The 23,059-nt window shown below is 55.1% G+C and overlaps 1 long non-coding RNA gene across 2 annotated transcripts in view; it reads left to right on the top strand.

Annotated features, from left to right (window-relative positions):
* Positions 1 to 19,443: 19,443 nt before the first annotated feature.
* The window catches only part of LOC120234154, a 5,850-nt gene continuing 2,234 nt past the window's right edge, over positions 19,444 to 23,059 (top strand). For both annotated transcript variants that reach the window (XR_005529002.1, XR_005529001.1), the window contains exon 1: positions 19,444 to 19,716. This is a non-coding gene — a long non-coding RNA (uncharacterized LOC120234154). The remainder of the gene's footprint in view (positions 19,717 to 23,059) is intronic.

Here is a 23,059-nt window from a genome sequence, read left to right as displayed (position 1 = left end):
CTCCCCTGCTCACGCATGCATACTTGCTTGTGTGCGCGTTCGCTTGTGTGCGCTGTCTCTCAAATTTTTAAAAAAAAGTGTTGCCTGTAACACATTCCCGGTTGGCGGGGGGGTGGGGGGGGACATGCCCACTTTTAAGGAGAGAACCTTTATTTCTCTTTCTTTTCCATGAGCAAGTCCTGAAGTCTGTGGCCCCCTGTGGCTGCGGTGTCTCGTGGCGGACAGTCATGCACCCAGCCATGGCTCAGACACGGCGAGTCTGCTCTGAAAAAGGATTGGGTGCCAGTGGACAGACTGTGTTCGTCAGTTGAGTTGTGACGTATGTAGCTTTCATTATTTTTTTTTTCCCATTACAAGAGTCCTACTCATTTATTGTGGAAAATGTAGGCAGTTCATATAGATGAAAAACATAAAACTATCAACTCACCACTAAGAATAGTTATCATTTGGGGATTTCCTTCTGGTCTTTTTATTTCCCTCAGTGTCAGTTACAGAATCCTAGCGTACAGAAAAGTATACAGTATAGTATGAGACTCATGTTCCCACCACCCACACTAGTCACATTTGCTTTTTTTTTTTTTTGGCCTTTTGTGCTTCAGATCTTGTCTAAGTAAAAAAACATTAATGAAAGAGTTTGATCCCTATGGACCTTTTCCATATTACACTTGCTCTGTCTTCCCAAAGATCATTGTTACCTTGATTTTCATGTTTTAATCCCATACGATGATTATAACAGCATATGTTGCTAGGAAAAGGAGATATTGTGGTTATGCAGAGTGCTTTTGAATATGATATGAGATCCAAGGAGATAAGTACACATTTCTGCATTTTTCCTTAATACACTCCACAGCTTTCTTCACTTGAAAATTATTTTGTGGGGTGCCTGGGTGGCTTAGTCAGTTAAACTTCTGATCCTTGATTTCGATTTGGGTTATGATCTCACGGTTGTGAGATCGAGCCCCATGTCAGGCTTCACATTGAGTGTGGGAATGTTTATTTGAGAGTAAGAGGGAGCCTGTGAATGCAGGAGGGGCAGAGAGAGAGGGAGAATCTCAAGCAAGCTTGAACTCAGGAACCGTGAGATCATGATCTGAGCCGAAATCAAGAGTTGGACGCTTAAACAACTGAGTCACCCAGGCACCCCTACATGCACATTTTTCAAAAAGGAAAAAAAATGGTGGGGGGCGCCTGGCTGGCTCAGTCAGTGAGGCGTGCAGCTCTTGATCTCATGCTAGTGGGTGTCAGCCTCGTGGTGGGTGTAGAGATTACTCAAAACCTTTAAAAATGAAAGAAAACTTATTTTGGTAATCTTCCTACATCAGTGCATAAAAGCTTCACTTGGATTTTTCCCCCTCATTTATTTGATGAAAATCAGACTGTTCACCACCTTCAAGTGTAAGTTCAGTGGCATTCAGTGTCTACAGTGTTGTGCAGCCACACCTCTCATAAAACTTTTTCGTCACCTTTGGGGCACCTGGGTGGCTCAGTCCGTTGAGCGACCAACCTGGGCTCAGGTCATGGTCTCATGGTTTGTGGGTTTGAGCACCGCGTGGGGCTCTGCTGACAGCCTGGAGCCTGCTTCACATTCTGTGTCCCCCTCTCTCTTTCCCTATTCATGCCCTGTCTCTCTGTCTTTCTCAAAAATAAACATAAGGGGCGCCTGGGTGGCTTAGTCTGTTAAGCGTCCGACTTTTGCTTAGGTCATGATCTCACGGTTCGTGGGTTCGAGCCCTGCGTCGGGCTCTGTGCTAACTGCCAGCTCAGAGCCTGGAGCCTGTTTCGGAGTCTGTATCTCCCTCTCTCTCTGACCCTCCCCTGCTCACACTGTCACTCTCTCTCTCTCTCTCCTAGAAATAAATAAAAATATATTAAAAAAAAAAATAAACATAAAAACTTTTTCATCGCCCTGGAACACCATACCCATCAAAAAACTCACTCTCGTTTCCCTGACCCTCATTTCTTGGCACCCTCTTGTGTTGTTTCTCCGGATTTGCTTTCCCTAGATATAAAGAATCAGGCAATACTTCACATCTTGTCTTCTTTGACTTCAGCTGTAATTGTCTCAAGGTTCATCCAGGCTGTAGCTTGTATCATACCAGCACTTTGGTGCTATTTATGTCTGGAGGGATTGTCCATTCTGCGAATAGGCCCCCATTTGTTTATTTGCAGTCGATGGACGTTTGGGTGGTTTCCACTTCTTGAATGCTGTGTGTGAGTAGCGCTGTTACCAGCATTTGTGAACAGGTGTTCGTTTGAATACTTGTTTTCAGTTATTTGAGGTAGGAGTGCAATTGACCATATGCTCATTCGGTGTTGAACTCTGGTTTCCATAGTGGCAGCGCCATTTTACATCCCACCAGCAGCAGAGGTGGGAATGTCTCCATCTTTCTGCAGTGCTTGCTGTTTTCTGTTTTGTTTTCTGTGGAGTTGTGGTGGGTGTGGGACGGTGTCGCGTGGCTTTGATTTGCGTTTCCTTAATAACCACTGATGCCAGATACCTCTTCTTGTGCTCCTTGGCCATTTCTACATCTTCGGAGAGATGAGTGTTCAAGTCCTTTGGCCATTTTTAAGCTGAGTCGTCTTTTCTCACTTAGTTTTAAGTCTTCTTTATGTATTCTGAATATTAAACCACTATCGGATACATCATTTGAAAATATATTCCCCCATTCTGTAAGCTATCTTTTTACATTATTTTTTTTTTAATTTTTAATTTTATTTATTTTGAGAGAGAGAGAGAGAACAAGCAGGGGAGATCCAGAGAGGAGGAGAGACAGAGTCCCAGGCAGGTACCACACCATGAGCATGGAGCCTGATGCGGGGCTCAATCCCGTGAACTGTGAGATCGTGGCCTGAGCTGAGATCAAGAGTCGGACACTTAACTGACTGTGCCCGCAGGCACCCCTGGCTGTTTACATTCCTGATAATGGCCCTTGATGCACCAAAGTTTTTCTTTTTTACGAAATGCTTCTGGTGCCAAATCGAGGAATCCAGCACCAGAACGAAAGCCGTGAAGATCCCTTCTGTGTTTGTGTCTCACAGGTAGCCTTTATAGCTTTCGGTCTTCTGTGAGGTCCTGGATCCACGTGGGGTGAACGTTTGGAATGGGGTCGGGCGCCAGCATGTCTGTGGCATGCGACTCCTGGGCTGTGTGGGGACCCGTTTGGTAAGGAGACTGTTCTTGCCCATGGCCTGGTCTTGGAATCCTTGTAAAAATTGGCCATAGGTATTATTTTAGTTCTTTTTTTTTTTTGCCGCTAAAAATTTGCAGTGATTGATCATGTACCGATATCATTTTGCACATGTTATCTTAGTGTACTTTTTTTTTTTAAGAGAGAGAGAGAGCAGGAGCAGTGGATGTTGGGGGGGTTGCAGGGAGAGAGAGAGAATCACGGGGCCCAACCCCAAGAACGGTGAGGTCATGGTTGAGCCAAGATTGAGAGTCAGATGCTTAACCCACTGAGCCCCCCAGGCACCCCTTTCTCAATGTACTTTCATCTTTAAATCTCTGATACTTTTTATTGCTGTTATAGGTCATCTTTTTATTTTTTTTATTATTATTTTTTTAATTTATTTCTAGGGGAGAGAGAGAGACAGTGTGAGCAGGGGAGGGTCAGAGAGAGAGGGAGTCACAGACTGAAACAGGCTCCAGGCTCCGAGCTGGCAGTCAGCACAGAGCCCAACGCGGGGCTCGAACCCACGAACCGTGAGATTATGACCTAAGCGAAAGTCGGACGCTTAACCGACTAAGCCACTCAGGCGCCCCATAGGTCATCTTTTTAAAATACTAGATTTATGTCGAGGTTTATTGAGATAAATTACATACAGTAAAAATGCACCTTTTTATTTTCCTGCTAGATGTCCTGACACCATTTTTTGCTTGTCCCATTCGAGTCCACCCCCTTCTGTTGCCTCTCGGCACCCACTGCTCTGCTGTTCGACCCTGTGGAGTTGCCGTTGCTGGAACGTCACACAGGCGTGACCGTGTAGCGTGGAGATTTTCGTGTCTGGCTATTTTTCATTTAGCACGTTTTTCGGAGCCACCATGTTGTTGGCGCATGCGTGGTCCCGTTTCATCGCTGGGAAGCGGTCCCTTGCATGGACGCCATGCTTCATCCATTCACCTGTCCGGACGTGGGTTTTCCAGGCTTGGGTGATCGGGGGCAAAGCCGCTGTGGACCTTCATGTGTCTGCGGGGACGCAGGTCCTCATCAGGTTCATGTCGAGGAGTCAGGTTACTGTAAGTATGTGTTTAGTGTTTCTTTCTTTTCACAAAGTGCCCAACTGATTTCCAAAGTAGCCGTGCCGTTTTAAAATCCCCACCAACACTCTTCGGGAGTTCTAGTGGCTTCATATCCTCATTAGCACTTTCTGTGTTCGTTTTCACAATTTTAGCCACTTAATAGGTGGTATTTCAGCACAGTTTTATATTTTAATTCTTTTTATCTTTAAAGATAAAGGTTTTATATGTAAGTAATCTCTGCACTCATTGTGTGGCTTGAACTCGCCACCCTGAGATCAGCAGCCCCGCACACCACTGACCAAGCTGGCCCGGCCTCCTATCTCGTGGTTTTAATTTGTAGTTCCCTAATGACTAATGTGTTCAGCATCTGTTCATTCACTTATTTGCCACTCATCTATCATCTGATGGGGCATTTTCAGATCTTTTGCCCTTTTTTGACTGGGCTGTTTTCTTACTATTTACTTCTCAAAGTTCCTTATATTTCGGATTACAAGCCCCTGATCCGGAATGTGCTTTGCAAGTATCTTCTCCCTTTTTTGGTTTGCCTTTTCCATTTTCTATTTTCTTGTTTTTTAGAGACAGTGTGTGTGACCAGGGGAGAGGGGCAGAGAGAGAGAGAGACCGAGAGAGAGAGAATGAATCTTAAGTAGGCTCCATGTTCAGCGCCGAGCCTGATGTGGGGCTTAATCTCACAACCCTGGGATCATGACCTGAGCTGAAATCAAGAGTCCGGACACTCAACCGACTGAGCCACCCAGGCGCCCCTAGGAATTTTATTGTTTACGTTTTACATTTTAGCTTTGTATTCCATTTTAAGTTGATTTTGTTTATAATGTGAGGTCACAGTAGTTTTCCGTGTGGATATGGATGCCTACTTGTTCTGCCTCCATTTAATTAACAAACGATCTTTACTCTTTTGAATTCCCTTGGCATCTTTGTCAAAAATGAGTTGCTCTTGGGGTGCCTGGGTGGCACAGTTAAGTGTCTGACTTTGGCTCAGGTCATGATCTCGCGGTTGTGGGAGTTCGAGCCCCGTGTCAGGCTCTGTGCTGTCAGTGTGAAGTCTGCTTCAGATCCTCTGTCTCCCTCTCTCTACCCTTCTCCCACTGGCACATGTGCTGTCTCTCAAAAATAAACATTAAAAAACAGACTGTCTGTAGAAGATGATGTTCTCCATAAAGATAGTTCTTTCTTTCCAGTCTGTATGGCTTTTATTTCTTGTTCTTGCCTATTATACTGGGTAGGAGCTCAGGTGTGATGTTTAAAAAAAAAAAAAGTAGGAAGAGATGTCCTTTCTTCATCCCATCTTAAAGGGAAGACCTTCAATCTTGACCTATTAAGCATGATAAGTGCTATAGGTTTTTCTTTATCAGGTTGAGGCAGTTCTTATCTACTGAGAGTTCTTATTTGCTGAGAATTTTTATTATATGTTGAATATTGCCAAATGCGTTTTCGGCATCTCCAGAGATAAGATCGTGTGACTTTATTAGCCTGTTGATGTGGTAAATCACACTGATTTCTTTTCAGATGTTGGACCAACGCCATATTTCTAGGATAAACCCCACTTGGTAATGATCCTGTTTAAATATCCCTGGAGTCAGTTTGTTAATACCTGTTACGGATTTTTATGCCTGTGTTCATGAAGGATATTAAAATGTAGTTTTGTTTTCTGGTAATGTCTTGGTCTGCTTTTGGTATCAGTAATGAAGGCCTCATAAAATGAATTAGGAAGTACACTCTTCTGTTTGCTGGCAGAGTTATTATTTCTTATCTAAAATTTGGCAGAAATCTCCAGAGAAGCTATAGGCCTGGAGTTTTCTTTATTCTTTCTCCCTCCCTCCCTCCCTCCCTCCCTCCCTCCCTTCCTTCCTTCTCTTTCTTCTCTTTCTTCTTTCTTTCTTTTTTTCTTTTTCTTTCTTAATAAACTGTGAATTCCTTTTCTTTGATACATATATTTGGATTATCTGTTTCTTCTTGAATGAGCCACTTCAGTCCCTTTCAAGGAATTTTTGCATTTTATCAACTATCATTTATATGCATTAATTTTTTATTTCCTGTGTACAGTTTCATGGCATTAAGTACATTCACGTTGTCGTGACTGTCCCCACCGCCATCCTTCTCTAGGACTCTGTCATCTTCCCGAACTGTCGCCTTAAACAGGGACTTCTCTTCCTCTTCCACGCTGCCTCTGATAACCAGTGTCCTACACTCTATCACTGTGAACTTGACCGTTCTGGGTACCTCCTATAAAAGGAACCATAAAATACTGGTCCTTTTTGTTTCTGGCTTTTTGCAGCAAACATAATATCTCAAAACTCATCCGTGTCGTGGCAGGCATCAGAGTCTCGCTTCTTTTTAAGGCTGAATAATATTCTGCTGTGCAGATGCACCACCTTTTATCTGTCTCTTCTTCCATCGACTTGGAGATCTGGGTGGTTTCCGGCTCTTGCCTCCTGTGAATCATGTTGCTGGGACCACGGCTGTGCAGCCCTCTCTTTGAGCCGCTACTTTCAGATCTTTGGGGCTCGTGCCCAGAGTCGGGTGGCCAGACCACATGGCGTTCTAGTCCGAATGGTCTGAGAATTGCCACACCACTTCCCCAGTGGTCGCACCAGTTACGTCTCTTCCAGCAACACACAGGAGGTCCAGTGACTGGGCGTCCGGCTGGCTCAGTGGGTGGAGCATGCGACTCTTTATCTTGGGGTCGTGGGTTCGAGACCCATGTTGGCTGTAGAGCTTGCTTTAAAAACAAAAACAGTTCCAGTTTCTCTGCAATACTTGAGATGCGTGTGTGTGTGTGTGTGTGTGTGTGTGTGTGTGTGTGTGTGTGAGAGAGAGAGAGAGAGAGAGAGAGAGAGAGAGAGAAACAGCCGTCCCAGTGGATGTGAAATGTATCACAATAGGGTTTAGATTTGTGTTTCCCTGATGAGTACTTTTGAGCACCTTTTTGTCTGCCTCTGGGCTGTTTGTGCGCTCCAGGGAAACACCTCTTCAAGTCCTTTGCCGGTTTTTAAACTGGGTTGTTTCGTTGTTGAGCTGTAGAGCCGTTCTCTCTATCCTGGATAGCAGTCCCTTAACAGATCTGCCAGGAGCACGTATTTCCCCCCGCGCTGTGGGTTGGGCAGATTAATTTTTGGAAGGCTGTTGCTTTTGGACCACACGGCACGAGTCGGATTGCTAAACCGTTTAAACCACAGCACAGAGGATGGAGAGTGGGTGGTACGCTGCCCCCACCCGCTGGACTTCAGAGTCCCCGTCCGGTGGGACAGCTTTGTCGTAGCTGGCAGCCCGTCACCCTTCGAGGATGGCGCTCAGTAAGCATTTCCTTGCCATCTCAGAGACTTATCTGACTGACCACTCTCTTCGAGGGGTTTCTGCGAGGCACGGCCCGTACTCCCCCCACAGTGGTTGTTAGGGCCTCCTCAGAGCTGAGCCGCTTCTAAAAAATACACAACCAGCAGTGGCCTGGAGCCTCAGTTTATTGGGGGGCGGTGGCAGGGAGGGCCCCATCCCCATCCCCAGAAGCCATTCCTGGTGAGCTGGCTGGGAGAACGGGGTCGAATCTCTCCTGGAACAGATTCACTTAGCTCCTCCGTATAATTAAATCCCTCAAAGGATTAGGAATCCTGTGGCAAACATTTCACGTCCCATTTATCAATGTTTTGTGCATGCTGCCTCTGCCCACGGGGCTGTCTGTGGTCTTTATGTCACACAAGCCAGCCTTGAGTGTGCACACATCAGCCAGTCCTATACGCTCATATACGCTCAAAGTGAGGATTTTTGTTTCTTTTGGCCTACGAGTGGTGTGCTGGAGTCTGGGGGGTACTTTCTGGCTTCATGGACTAGTTGCTCACATCTGAACGGGCTGTGTCTTTCCTCAGTTTCCCCGTCTTCACCTTCACCCAGCGTGATGGGTGCACATGGCCAGCAGCCGCGAGGGTGACAGGACAGTAGACCCTGGACCAGACTTGCGTTCCTTCCCTGTGAAGTAGGAGGGTCGGACCAAACGACGGATGTCTAATGTCCGTGACCAGCCTTCCCTCCTGGGGACTGGTTCATGGCTCCGGGCCGCGATCTGATTCCGGCCCCCAAACACGGAGGACAGGGAGGGACGGAGGAGAGAGGCTACTCCAGATGGCCAGGGAGCAGGGGCAGTGACCACGGGGAACTGACCCACGAGGCCGGGCTTGGGGGCTGCCAGATGGCGGACCCCCCGCACCTGTCCCCACGTGCCCACAGTTCATGGAGCGGCCGCAGCGGGGTTCGGTCACACACCCCCTCCAGCTGGTCCCAGCGCCGCGTCTCTATCTGAAGGCCATCCCTGGGGCAGCTCCTGGGAGCTGGCGAGGGCCCCCGGGGCCACATCCCAAGGACAGGAGAGGAGGCAAGGAGCCTCGGGTGCTGGGGACCATTCGTGCAGGGACCCCCACCACAGAGCTCTTGTCCTGGCCAGAAACAGCTCCGCCGCGTCCTGGAGACACGTTCAAGGGAAGAATGAGTGGCCGAAGCCAAGTCCCCAGAAGCAAGGTAGCCATAGGCCCAGTGATGCTCGCAGGGACCGGGCTAGCAGGCTGAGTCCTCTGCCCCCAGCAGCCTGTCCCGCCCCTTCCAGCCACGGCCACGCCTCCATCAAATGTCACTCGCAGCAGAACACAAGACTAGGTTTGAAGCTTCCCGTTTCGCTCAGTAGCCCTGGTCTTCTCGTTCTGTGGGCCTTGTACGTGTGCTCCAGTGGCCACACTAACTTTCTGTAAGCACAGGCCGGTGACCTTGTGTTTTCCCGGTAAGACTGCCACTCGGGGAGCCGTGCCACTAACCAAGTAGGGACGAGTTTCAGGAAGGGGAGGAAGACACAGGCCTCACTGGGAGCCTGCTTGTGCTGCTGGAGGGGGGCCCCCGTTCCCTGTCAGAGGGGCTGCGGGTCACTTGGCCTTGCAGAGCGCTGGCTGCCCCCCCCATTGGTCATTCCTGGCGCTAGCCCACCCTGAGCTCAGCCGCCCCCTGCAAGTGCAAAGGCCCTGGTCCCCGCCCTGCACCTGTCGCCTCCACCAACCTTGCTCCACCGCCCCCTCCATGTGCCCCAGTCCCTGCGGCCTCCCCCGGCCCCTGTCCTCCTGACCCCCACCACACACTCTGAAAGGAGTCCTGGCTCGTGGCCTCTGTGGTCTCAGCACAAGGCTGGCTAGTGCCCCCCCCCCCCGAAGGTCACCAACAGTCTGGGTAACCTCTGCATCCCCACTGCCTTACAATATTTGACCCCCGTGACCACTGCTGCTTGGAGGTCTTTGCTGGCTCCCGTGTCCTGCTCCCCTGCTGGGCACTGCCCGTCCTAGGTTTCTCCTCGGGGTTCCCCATCCTCTAGAGGCCGGGGTTCCAGGGATCAGCGGAGGCTGCACTACTACAAGCTTCCTCCTTCGTCACCCAGGAAACAGGAGCTCCGCCTGGCTTTCTTCTTGGGTGCAGAGAGGTTGCAGGTGCAGAGAGGTTGGTGCGGAAGCGCCCTTAGCAGTCAGTAAATGGGAGGCGACAGGTGTGGTCTTTGGAGACGCAGGGACCCTCCAGAAACCCAATCAGCCGGGTGTGGACGCGCGGCCACCTTCGCGGCGTGCTCTGTGCTCAGGAACACCCGCCTCCGGCAACCACCAGCCCTGGCCCTTGGCTCAGGCTGGCTTCAAACCCGAGTAGGGAGTGGGTGGTGTTCCCTACAAGGAGTGTCGATCCCCCCCCCACACAAACCCCAGAGCAGGAGGTGGGCAGACCCCCCCTGACTGCAGGAGAAGGTGGCCGAATCGGTCTGTCGTCGAGGGTGATGCCCGATCATACCAGCCTGACACTGGATGCCGTTGCTAGGGACAGGGGTGTCACCAAGCTGCACAAACAGAACGTTAGGGCTCAGAAGCACCTTGGAGCAGGGACTCTAGGACATTCATTAACAATTCATTGGGCAAATGGCCTTGAGCACCTGCCCTCCCAGTGGGGATGCCCCTGACACTGGGGCATCAAGCCAGCAAGGGCCCGCCTTCTGGGCAGGGACAGACCAAGTTGGGGAGCCACTGCTTCACCCCAGCAGGCCTGGGGCTCTCTCGGTTTGAGCAAGCTGTTCAGACTCGTGCGAACTGGGATGTGGGCTATCCCCAGCTTTTGGGCTTTGTGTTTCAGTATCCGAAGCCGTGAGGCCCCACGAAGCCCAGAATGGAGTGACCCCTAAACCTGTCTGTCAGATAACGCATCTGTGGCTGCGGTCGGGCCCTCCCATCCGTGCCCATCTGTCGGGGTCACCTCCACCTCTGGGCGCAGCGCAAGACGCCGGCCGTGGTGTCTGGTCCAGGCTGGTGTGATTCCACCACCAAGACTAGATCAGCCAGGGTCTCTAGTTCCCTGCGGTCCCACTGCCCAGCGGCTTCGGAGAGGGTGGACTTACCCCGGCGCTCGAGGGGGGTGGGGTTGGGGGATGTCCCTGGAGGGAGCATCCAGTGCCAGTGGGCGCACTACCATTCTTGAACGTGGCTTCTGAAGTAGTCCCAGACTCCCCGGATCCAAGGAGGGGAGGAAACGGACACACACCCCCCCCACGCACACAGACACAGACGTGCAGGGCTGAGGGTCACCCCGGGATGGGTGCCGGGCGCCCATCCATCCGGAAATCCTCTGGGCCGCAGCTCTTCTTGCAGCCAGAAGATTCTGGGAAGGGGATCCGAATCAGCCTGGACTCCACAAACCTCTTCCAGCACCTACGGTGTGCGGGAACTGGGGCCAGGGGCTAATGTTTCTCTGCAAATTCATTTTTTTAATGTTTATTCATTACTGAGAGCGCACAAGAGCTGGGGAGGGGCAGAGAGAGGCTGACAGAGGATCCCAAGCAGGGTCTGTACTGACAGCAGAGAGCCTGATTGCAGGGCTCCAACTCATGAGCCGTAAGATCATGACTTGAGCCAAAGTCCGGTGCTCAACCAACAGAGCCACACTGGTCCCCCTGCAAATTCATTTCTTTAACAAAAGCCGAGTGCCAGTCTTAAGGGGGGCGCGGGGAGGAGGGGGAGACGCGGCACTGCTGGGGGTGGGTGACCTGGCGGCTGGGGCGCTGAACTTGGAGACAGAGAGGTTGGGGATGGGACAGGAATCCGGCTGCTTCCCTGGATAAAGGGGATAAGGGTCCCCTCTTCTCTCCCTTGGCCGCACAGGCTGGGGGCTGCAGCGCGCCTCCCTCACGTCACTCCGTTTGGGAACCGACCACTAGACAGTGCCCGGAACGCCTGTTGTGGTCCGTCCGGCGCCTCCTTCCTCTACCTGATGGCAGGCCCCCGGGCACCGAACCCCGTTGTCCAGCAGAGAACCCCGCCGGCTTCCTCTGCAGGCGCGGACGGTGGGGCGCCCCCGCGGCGGCTCCCGGAAGTGCTGTGAATTACGAGCCCGCGCCCCGCCCCCGGGCCTCACGGGCCTGGCGTTGGCGCCATCTAGTGGCAGCACCGGAGCAGCGCCGCACTGCCCTCTGGGAGGCGGGGAGCACGGACTGCTGGGAAGATGGCGGCTTAGGAGGGGGCTTGGCTCGCCTCTTGGTGCTGATCCCCTGGTTTGACCCAGAAAACCGCCCGAAGACTGGCGGACTGGCAGGACGGGCTCTTCGGAGCCAAACGTAGACAGGAGGGCACACGGAAGAGGGTAGGAACGGCGGAGGGGCAGCCCGCGCGGGCAAGGCAGGTCTCCCTAATTTGGGTTTGCAAACGCGGAGTGGCCGGATTTCGTGAGTTCTCACAGCCAGCAGGACGTAACATCTGGAAATTTAAAAACCAGCAGCTCTTGGAGAGCGGGGAGGGCGAGAGGACTCCGAGTCCTCCCTCTAGAGAGACTGTGCGACTGAGAGCCCGGGGGGCTACTGGCTGGAACCACAGTTTGCAAACCGCCTGGGGCCTACGGGAGGGAGAGCTGTTGAGTCCCAGGACAGGGCTCGGTGGGGGAACAGAGGAGCTGGCAGACGCCGCTTCCCGGCCTCAGCCCCCAGCGTAAATTCCAAGGGGAACCGGTTCCCTCCACGGAACTGGCTTGCACCGCCCAACCCCCAACGCTGTGCTTCTGTAGATCCGTCCCTCCGACGGGCCCGCCTCCGTGCGGGTGCTGCAGGGCGCCTCCCGTGGGGGACCATCGACGGCCATCCTGGGTAAGCCTGCCCCTTCCTCCCCTGTGCACGTTGCGGACCCCCCTCTAATACGCTCTTGGCCAGATCCCATCCAAGCAGCACTACAAGCCGGCAGTGTACGAGCAGCCCAGACGGGCCACAGCACCCCACAGTGAGTCCTGCCCCCTGGGAGAGAGGAAGCTAACCTACACACCAGTCTGACTGTGGCCCCAGCGGTGGGCTGGGGGCAAACATCGGGTCTGACTGCAGCCCCGCCGCTCAGTACAAGTTTGTGCGAAAACACAGGGACAGTGCCCTGCAGTTGGGAGCTTGTCCCATCTTTGGCAAACTCCTGGCCTGAGACGCCGCCGGCCCACTAACAGCACAGGGACGGGACCCTGCCCAGAGAAACAAACAGAGCAACAGGTATAACGAGGAGACGGAGAAACAGGCCCCAATCGAAAGAACAGAACAGGGGTGCCTGGGGGGCTCAGTTGGTTAAGCATCCGACTTCAGCTCAGGTCGTGATCTCACAGCTTGTGAGTTCGAGCCCCGAGTCAGGCTCTGTGCTGACAGCTCAGAACCTGGAGCTGCTTCAGATTCTGTGTCCCTTTCTTGCTCTGCCCCTCACCCACTCATGCTCTGTCTCTCTCTCTCTGAAGAACAGTTAAAAAAAAAAAGAAAGAAAGAAAGAAAGAAAAAGAACAAAATCACTGCAAGAGAACAAATCACTTTGCCAAAATGGAGACAAGTCACATATCTGAGAGAGTTTAGAGTAACACTCCTGAAGATGTTGGCTACAGTTGAGGAAAACCTGAGGAGAACCTTCAGAAAGATGTAAAACAGTTGAAAAACGAGCAGGAAGAGATCGTGAACTCACGAAAAGGAATGAACAGTAGACCATCTAGAAGAAATGGGACACCAGAGAAAGGACGCGGGCAGAGCAGCAGCCGGGCAAGTGATGGAGAGTCATCAAGATGAGATTAGACCTCGAGAACTCGGCCACAGCATCCAGCATAGCGGTCACGTTATAGGGGTCCCAGCCGAAGAGGGGGAAAAGGGGGCAGAACATGTATTTGATGTGATAAAGGCTGGAAACTTCCTGAGTCTGGGGAAGGAAACAGCAATCCACATCCAGGAGGCCCAGGGAGCTGCCGCCAGATCCAACCTGCAGAGGTCCACACCAGGCGCCCCAGGAAATAAAATGGCAAAAACCAAGGATAAAAAGAATTTGAAAAGCATCGAGAGGAAAGAAAGCAGTTGCATCCAAGGAGAAGGATTTTTCCAGAAACTTCGCAGGTGAGAAGGGAGCATTACGATGAATTCAAGGTGCTAAAAGGGAAAAATCTGCAGCCAAGAAGTCTATCCAGAAAGGCTGTGCTTCAGAATAAGAGAAAGAGTTTCCCAAAGGAAAGGTAAAGGAGTTCATGGCCAGGGGGAAAACCAGCTGCTTCCCCGGCAGACACAACGCCACCGGCCTGTGGTTCCCAAATCCGCAGTCCAGCCACCCTCCGCTGGCTGTCGCCGACCGCCAAGGCCGCACGTCTTCGCCCCCGCTAGACAGGGACTCGGGCGGACACTCCCCCTCACATTCCGGCCTGCCCTCAAGTCATTGGAAAAACGGCACCGTGACAATTACAACCACAGAACGAAGCAGTCCAAAGGGGGACACTGATCAGGCGGAACAGGCCACTGGTGGAGGCCGGGGGCTGGGAAGTGGGAGGCGGCCGGCAAGCACACCCGAGCAGTACAGAGCGGGCTTCTGGGCACCGTAAGAAACAGACCCAAAGCTGGCCTCTGATTTAGCTAGGACTTTGAAAATGGGGGAGGGGGGATACCCGCCTCTGGGGGAGGGGGAGGGAGGCTTTCCTCTTACACACTCTTTCCGTACACCGTTTAAAGGTTTTGGGGTTTTTTTCTTTTAACGTTTCTAAGACAAAATGGAAATAAAAGGTGTTGCTGGCTTTTGACTCCCGGCCAGTGCCCCAGGTGCCTGCAGGAGGGGCAGTCCGGGCCTGACTCCGCCCCTTCCTGGGCCCCCAGGCCCCGAGGGGCCCCTCTCCTCTTGCCTGGGGTGCCCTCGGCCTAGCGGTGCGGACAGCTCAGCCTGGGATGCTAGCGCCTGCCTTCGATGCGTTCTGAGGCCTCTGCGGCCTTGCTGCTCACGTTGAAGACCGTCCGCGTCACCAAACACTTGGTGACTTGGGGCTGCCCAGTGTCCACGCCGCCTTCCTGGTGGGAGCGATGCCCGTCGTGTGAGTCGCCACGGGCGGCAGGGTCCAGCTATCCTTTCTTCCCTTGGGGGCAGCTGGGATGCCGAGCCCAGAGCCAGGGCGCGCCGCGAGAGCGCCCCCTGGAGCAAGCGAGGCGGATATGCAGGGACCTGAGCCGGCCTTGACGCGGTGCTGCCACCCATCCCCACTCCCCGCTGCTGAAGGTCACCAGAGGTGGTCGTGATCGCTGGCCACCTCCCTGTGGGGCCCAGGCACTTTTCTAGGGGTTCCTTCCAAGTGCCACAGGTAACTGTGAGGGACACCCGATCAGAGCAGCGACCTGTAGTCTGTGGAGCGAGGGGCTGCGGCGTAGCAAGAAGTGAGGTCAGGACCCAGGTGTTGAGAGTCAGGGGGTGTGACCCGAAGGAAGTTTCCACAACCACAGGACGCGATCTGGCCGAGTTTTCAAAGTAGTGGAGGACCTACGAGGCCTGGTGAGCTGTCACGTGGGAGCCTTACCCGCCAGGCCGACCGCGGTCCCCACCAGTGAGCACTCGGGGAGGAGCCGGGGAGAAGAGCCGCCTGGGCCGGCGCCGGCCACTTCTACGAGCAGGGGGCTTAGTGCCCTCTCACCCCGAGGGCCACCTCGCAAGTGCCCTTTCTACCCTGTGGGACCCTGAGCGGAGCCCTCAGACCCTCGACCTCATACCCCCGCCCCCGACACCTGGCCAACCTGCAGCCTCTGCTCCTCGCAGCGGTTCGCCCCGCGCCCACCCTTCCAGTCCTCTGCGCCCGGCCACCCCGCCGCCACGCGTGCGGGTCCCAGGCGGCGCACGCAGCCCGTGCCTCCCTGCGAGCGCGTGTCCGCGTCCCCGTCCCTTGCGCGGGCCGAGGGCCCGCCCCGCCCCCGCCCGGCAGCACCGAGAGCGGGACGCAGCCCTGGGCGGTGGCGGCCGCCGCAAGCTGCCCTCGGCTCTGGCGTCACAGGCCAGGCTCGGGCGCCTCCGGCTGCGTCCGCAAAGGGAGGCGGTTTTTAAGACGCGGAGGGGCCGGGGGTTTGTCCAGCGCGGCCGGTTCGCGTCTCGGAGCTGGGAGCTCGGCGCCGCCGGGGACCCGCGGCTGACGGCGCCCTCGGAGGAGGGGACCCGCGGCGGCGGACAAAGGGGCGCGGGCGGGGCTTCGGCGGCGGGGGCGGGGCCTGACGTCCGGGGCTGGCGCCCCGCCCCCCGGATGGCCCCGCGCAGCCACAACAATAGCCGGGGTGGCCGCTCGCCCCCGCTCCCCGCTCCCCGCGCTCGCGCCTCCGCACTGGCTGCGGGGCCCCAGCGAGCTCATCGATGTTTACAGAAATTCGGTTTCGGCGCACACGCAATTCTTTTAAAAAGGAAACGCGACCGCGAGCCCCGGCCGCCCCCGCGCGGAGGTCCCCGGCCGCTGTCGCCCCCGTCCGGCCACAGGCCGGGGCACTCCGGGCTGGCGGCTTCCGCGCGCGGCTGCCACCAGAGGGCGCCCCGACGCCGTCGCCCCGTCCCTGGACCCAGGAGGGCCGGATCGCTGTGTGACCTCAGGGCAGGTGCTGGCCCTCCCTGTGCCAGGGTTTCCCGTTTTTCTCTAACCTGGGCGACTGGAGGGTCCCCCGGCCCCCTCTCTGGTGGCCCCGTGTATGGACCTTCCCGGAGCAGGCACAGACCGGTGTGCTGGGTTCGCCAGGCCTGCCTTCAAGTGCGTCGAGCCGACCAGCCTCCCTGCCAGAGGTGGACGGAGGGCTGTTGGGAGGAGAATGTTTTTACCCTTCAGAGTTCCTTCTGGCCCGTCTGCGAACGACACTGACACGAGACAGAATTTAATCTCGTGCCCACGGGAACCCCACGTACACGAGAGGTTCAAAGAGAGGAAAGGTAGAGAGAGGCGTTTGCCATCTCGAGCCGGGGGATGGGCTGGGGGGCCCCCGGGGCGTCAGCGCGCAGGGCGGGGCTTGGTAAGGAGAGGGGTGCCCTGCCCGCAGGCGGGCCTCGGATAAAGTCTGTCTCCGGCCATAACTCTTCATTCTGGGCAGGACCCCCAGTGTTCCTTCCAGGGCGTTAGGGGAGGGGCACAAGTGTCCTTGAGTCGGCCCCATCTTGGTGACCTTGATCTCAAACAGTCCGCGTGCCAGAGGGACACGTTTCGGGGAGACTTGGGCTCCTCAGTCGGTACCAGTTTCCTCCTCGCCCTTCCGTGTCCTTTCTAGCGGGGAGTCAGGCCTCCCTCTCCGGTCTCCGTGTGGAGCGAGGACCCTGTGGGAGGAGAGACCCCAGCAAGCACTTGTCTGAGCGGGGGCGGCCGCGCTGCCCTTCCCTGGACCACACGCTGCGGGGCGGGACGCCCATTAGCAGATCCCACTGCCCGTTCGTTGACGTCCCTGAACTTTGTGAATTTTTCCTGAGTCCGAAGAGGCGGCCTCTCGGCCCCCTGGGCTGCGGGAGGAGGCAGAAGCCAGGGAGGCCGGTCTTGGGCTGGGCCGCAGCGGGCAGGGCCTCTTGACTGCGCCTGCCTGGCGCCTCCCCTGGGGGTGATGCCCACCTGGGGCCGCCCGCTTGCCTTCCCCCCAGCCCCCCACTGTCCCGGACCCCTGCGGCCCGGGAGGGTGTAGAGGCCATTCAGGGGAGACCGGCCCGTCCTCTGGCGGCAGGTGAAGACACTGGCGCCGCAGGTCTCCTTCATCCTGTTCTATTCTTCATGTATCTGTTCTGCCCGCAGCTCTGACACGTCATTCGTTTAAAAATTTTTAATGTTTATGTTTGAGAGAGACAGAGATGCAGAGTGCGAACGTGGAGGGGCAGAGAGGGAGGGAGACACAGAATCCAAAACGAGTTCCAGGCTCAGAGCTGTCAGCACAGAGCCCGACGCGGGGCTCGAACCCACGAACCGCGAGATCATGACCTGAGCTGAAGTCAGACATTCAACCTACTGAGCCATCCAGGTCCCCCCTGACATGTCATTTGAATCGGGCTCTCCTGGGGGGGGGGAGTGGCGGGGTGGGGGGAGATAGAGACGTTTTTAAAGGATCCACAGAGAGCGCTTCTTACTTCCTAATACTGGGGCCAAGAACTCTGATTTCCTCGCTTGCTAGCTGTGTGGCCTAGGACAAGTCACTCAGCCTCTCTGAGACTAGGGGCGCCTTGCCCAGAGACCTCCGCTGGGAGTGTCGGCCAAAGGCTGTGAGAGGCTCCCAGCGGCACGTTCTCCGGCCACAGCGGGACCGCCTGGGACTCAGGGCTGAGCACGTAGCCTGGACCGTCCTCCCGGAAGCCCCTGGTTCTTTCTTCCATCTTCCCACCCACCCCGCCCCTGGGGGGCGTGACTGGTTATCCACTGACTGGGGACCCCCGGCTGGAACAGGGACAGATGACCCTGCGGAGTCAGGAGGCCTCGCCCCGCCTGCCTGAGCCCCTGAGGGCCCCTCACCCGCCCCCCCAGGGCCCGCTCTGGCAGGTAGGCAGAGCCCCTCCCGGCCCCCTGACATGCTTCACCCTGACCTTCATCTCCTTCAGACCCTCCCCCCAGAAAGGCCCTTTCACTCCTCCTGCTACCTATCAAAGCAGGTGGCCCCCCTCAGGAGTCTCTTCCTCCCTTCTCCCTCCCCCTCCTCCCCTCTCCCCCTCCTCCCCTCTCCCCCTCCTCCCTTCCCCTCCAACCTCCTCCTTCCCTTCCTCCCTCTCCCTCCCTCTCCTCTCTTCCCACACACCGTGGACAGCAGCCCAAGGCCGGAGGGGTGACAGATGTCACAGAGCATCGCCCCCCCCCCGCGGCAGCCCTAATTACCTTGCCCATCCTGGAGGCTGCAGGTGTGCCGCCCCCTCAGGATGGCTCGGCTCCCCCACCTTCATCATCACTCCTCTGTCAGTGTCGGGGGCTCCTTTAATGACCCCCCCCCCGGACAGCAGGCATTGCCCCGCTGGAACCAGTCACCGAACTGGGGAGGGTCCCCCCAACTTCTGGCTCCCCCCCAAGGCTACCAGCCCTCGCATCATCCAGGGTCCGTCTGGCATTGTCCCCCTCCCGACTGGCAAGCGGGGGCCTCCCCCAGGGACAGGGGTCACCCTCAGTGCTGCCTGGAGGTGGGAGTCTGAGACTCCCCAGAGGTGGGCCGATTTCCCGACGGGGAGGGCAGCGGGGCTTTGGGACAAGGCGGGAGGATGGAGAGAGAGACACTTTTATGATCCCAGGAGACAAGGCGACGGGAGGCCACCAGCACCTGTCCCGCGGGGCCAGGGATGAGTCGGGCAGGTCGCGGTTCAGGCCCATCGAGAGCAGCAGGCTGAGCCTGATGCTGGGGGCCGGGCAGCCGGGGGACGCCCCCGCACCGGGTGGCCTGGCTCCCAGTCTCCGGGGCCTGGCTGTGGCTTTCCCCTCGATTCCAGGGCCTCCCCGTGTCCCGCGGCCGCTCCCCTCTCTCCCGGCTCATTGTCACGTGTGCCCTGGTCCAGGACAAGGCGGGGGGCCCACTGTGGCCCCGCCCACCCCTCGCCGTGGCCGTGGCCGTGATTGTTTTCACCTTCAAGCTGGAGCCGCTGGAGCCTCACAGGGTCTTATCCTTGTGACCCATCGGATGCGGGCCTGGCGAGGGCGAGGGTCTGACTGGCCACCTCACATCCTGAGAGCGAGCCCCACGGACCCCGGGCTTTGGGGTCCTGCGGAAGAAAGTTAAAACCCGTGGATCGGCCCCATGTTGGCTTTAAAATGTGCCCCCCAATTCCTCGGCACGACTCCCTTCAAAAGATGGCGCGCGATCCCCTCCCCTGGGTCGCGAGCTGGACCTGGTGACTCACTGGGCGCGAACAGGATGCGGACGTGTGACGTCCGAGACCGGGTCACAAAGGGTGTCTCGGCGACCGTGTAGCTCCTTGTCACTGGCCTTGCTCGCTCTGGGGGAGGGGCCAGCGGGTCGTGAGGGCCCTGTGAGCCACTTTGGAGAGGCCCCCGTGGAGGGGCCGAGGCTCCCGCCAACAGCCGCTGCGGGAGCGGCCCTGGGGGGTGAGCCCTCCCACCCCGGTCAAGCCTTCAGATGACTGTGGCTCGGGTCCCATCCTGACTACAACCTCCTGAGAGACCCTGAGCCAGAAAAAGCCAGACCTGAACTCCCACATAAAATGTGAGGCATAACCAAGGTATTGGGTTTTTTTTAGTTGTTGTTTTTTTAAGTTTATTTATTTTGAGAGACGGAGAATGAGTGGGGGAGGGACAGAGAGAGAGAGAGAGAGAGAGAGAGAATCGCAAGCAGGCTCCATGCTATCAGCGTGGACATGTGGGCTTAAAGTCACAAACCATGAGATCACGACCTGAGCTGAAATCAAGAGTCAGACATTTAACCGCCTGAGCCCCCCAGGCGCCCCAAGATGTACTGTTTTCAAGCCACTTGAGCCTTAGGGTAATTTATAATCCAGCAGCAGATAACCAATAAAATTCCTTAAAAAGCAGAGGATCCTTGGGAAGTCACCTGAGTCTTCTGAGCCTCAGTTTCCCCTGAGATGTAAATTGAGCCTGTAAATTTATTTTTTTTTATTTTTTTAATGTTTTATTTATTTCTGAGAGAGAAAGAGAGACAGCAGGGGAGGGTCAGAGAGAGAGGGAGATACAGAATCTGAAACAGGCACCAGGTACCAAGCTGGCTGTCAGCACAGAGCCCGACATGGGGCTCGAACCCACGAACCATGAGATCATAACCTCAGCTGAAGGTGGACGCTTAACCGACTGAGCCCCCTAGGCGCCCTGAACCTGTAAATTTAAGGGGAAGGTGTTAATCAAGCAGTACTGGTCTGTTGTTTGCTCACCCCTGCGAGTGGCCTGATCGGCACCAGTGAGGGCGCCTGCCTGATAGACCCTGTCGCTCACCAAATGGAGGTGACCTTGCCACAGTCAACGCAGGTTTTGCCAGAATAACATTCTTGCCCACCCACCCCCACCTTCCGCCTATAAAAGTCTTTCATCTTGTAGAGCTCCTCAGAGCTCCTTTCTATCTGCTAGAGGGGATCCCACTGATCCGGATCAATTTTGCTCAAGCACACTCAAAGAGATTTTAAAGAAACTTCAAATAAATTTTGAACTTTGTGATTTCTTTCCCAAGGTCTGCTCCTGTCCTTAGTGACCAGGAGAAGTGAGAAGCCTCACGTGAACTGGCCTTTGAGCATACGCCATTTTTCTGGGGGAGCAGGGAGACCCCAGCGTCCCCCTGCCCAGCTGTGCCCGTGGGTCCCGCACACACAGGTGTCCACCAGGGCCGGGGCGATAAGAAACTTATCACTGGTCCCTGAGGCCCTTGCACGCTGGAGAAGAGAGGAAGGCAGGGCCCTTCTTAGCAGTAGGGAGTCCTCACCGTGGCCTGGCAGGTGTGCATGCGTGTGCAAGGCCGTGCCACACTCAGGAGCGCTGCCCAGAGTGGGCCCCGGCTCCCCACACACACCTGGCCGAGGGGCACACCAGAGATAGAGAAGGCCAGAAAGTACAAGCTGGGTAAGGCTTGTAAAACTGCCTGAAGTTTGGAGCGCCCGGGGCCCTATCAGTTAAGCGTCCACCTCTTGGTTTCGGCTCAGGTTATGAATTCACAGTTCGTGGGTTCAAGCCCCGTGTTGAGATCCGTGCTGCCAGCTCAGAGCCTACAGCCTGCTTCAGATTCTGTGCCTCCCTCTCTGCCCCTCCCAGGCTCACATTCTCACGCTCTCTCTCTCAAAAAATAAACTAAAAAAAAAAGAAGAAGAGGAGACAAAACTGAGCAGGTAACAGGAGCTGCACACTTTGGGAGACACACGCCACAGGATTCTTCCTATCAAGCCAGTGAACGCACAAAACCCAACAAAAACCGTGGCCAGGGGAGGGCCGGGAACCCAGACCTGGTACGATGTATTATCTAAAATGTCCACTTGGGGGCGCTGGGGTGGCTCAGTCGGTGAAGCGTCCAGCTCTTGGTTTCTTGGCTGAGGTCAGGAACTCACAGTTCCTGGGTTCGAGCCCTGCATGGGGCTCTGTGCTGATAGCGTGGATTCTGCTTGGGATTCTCTCTCTGTCTCTCTCTCTCTGTCCCTCTCTCTCTCTCTGTTCCTCCCCCATTTGCGCTGTCTCTGTCTCAAAATAAATAAACCTTAAAAAATGTCCATCTGTAGAACTGCCTGGGTGACTCAGTTAAGCGTCCAACTCTTGATTTTGGCTCAGGTCATGATCTCACAGTTAGTGGGTTCAAACCCCGACACCAGGCCCCGCAATGACAGTGCGGAGCCTGCTTGGAAGTCTTGCTCTCTACCCCTCCCCCACTTGCACTCATACTCTCCCTCTTTCTCTCTCTCAAAATAAATAAATAAAATATCCATTTGTAAAAATAATAAAATAGCATAAAATAAGATGTCCATTTTGTCAATTAAAAAAATTATGAGACGTGCAAAGAAACAGGCAAGTTTGACCCATATCCTGAACAACAGGAGGGAGTAGAAACTCACCAAGGGGCCCAGGTGTTGGACTTTGTCTCTCTCTTTCTCTCCCTTTCCTTGTGCCACCTTCCAGGGATATGGCCAAGCGTTCACCCTTGATCCTATCCACCTTAGGGGACCAGGGCTCAGGACGAAGTTGTAATGAGAGTACCAGGTGGAAACTATGTCTTTGACCCCCTACAGATGAGGGTGAGTCCCCAGATAAATAGAAAGGTCATTGACGCCAGTCCAGGTTGTATATTTTTTTAAAAAAGGCATTTTAAGAATTTATTTGAGGGGCGCCTGGTGGCTCAGTCAGTTAAGCATCCGACTTTGGCTCAAGTCATGATCTCATAGTCCATGAGTTTGAGCCCCGCATCGGGCTCTTTGCTGACAGCTCAGAGCCTGGAGCCTGTTTCAGATTCTGTGTCTCCCTCTCTCTCTGCCAGTCCCTGCTCGTGCTCTGTCTCTCAAAAATGAATAAACGTTAAAAAAATCTTATTTGAGTAAAAATTGTTGAGACGGGCGTGGCACCAAACAGGAAGTGGTTAGGAGGCCCGGCCAGGAGCCAGGGACAGAACTTGGAGAAAGTGCAGAGCAGAGAAAGGAAATCATTTACAGACTAGGATTTTGGGTTGCTTATGTGGGTCCCCAGGGCATTACAGCCACATCAGTCTAGTGCTCTCCTTGTTTAAATAGAACAGTGGACACCCTTAAGGTGTCTGTCCCCTTTGCTTCAGAGGGAGAGCAAAATACAGTACCTCAAAATACGCCACCTTGGTACGTGGGTTATTTAGAAGTGAAGGCAATCAGAACCCAGCAACCCAAGAAAAACTTTTACCTTGGGGTGCTGTGGTGGCTCAGTCGGTTAAATGTCTTGATCTTGGTTCAAGTCATAACTCAGGGTTCATGAGAACACAGCGCCTGCTTGGGATTCTGTCTCTCCCCCTCCCCCACTCACTCTCTGGAGCACTCTCTTGAAAGGAAGGAAGGAAGGAGGGAAGGAGGGAAGGAAGGAAGGAAGGAAGGAAGGAAGGAAGGAAGGAAGGAAGGA

Source organism: Hyaena hyaena, unplaced genomic scaffold (genome assembly GCF_003009895.1).
Source record: "Hyaena hyaena isolate Hyena2069 unplaced genomic scaffold, ASM300989v1 scaffold_103, whole genome shotgun sequence".
NCBI lineage: Eukaryota > Metazoa > Chordata > Mammalia > Carnivora > Hyaenidae > Hyaena > Hyaena hyaena.
The sequence above is the reverse complement of the archived record's forward strand: the minus strand, read 5'-3'. Positions and strand labels throughout refer to the sequence as shown.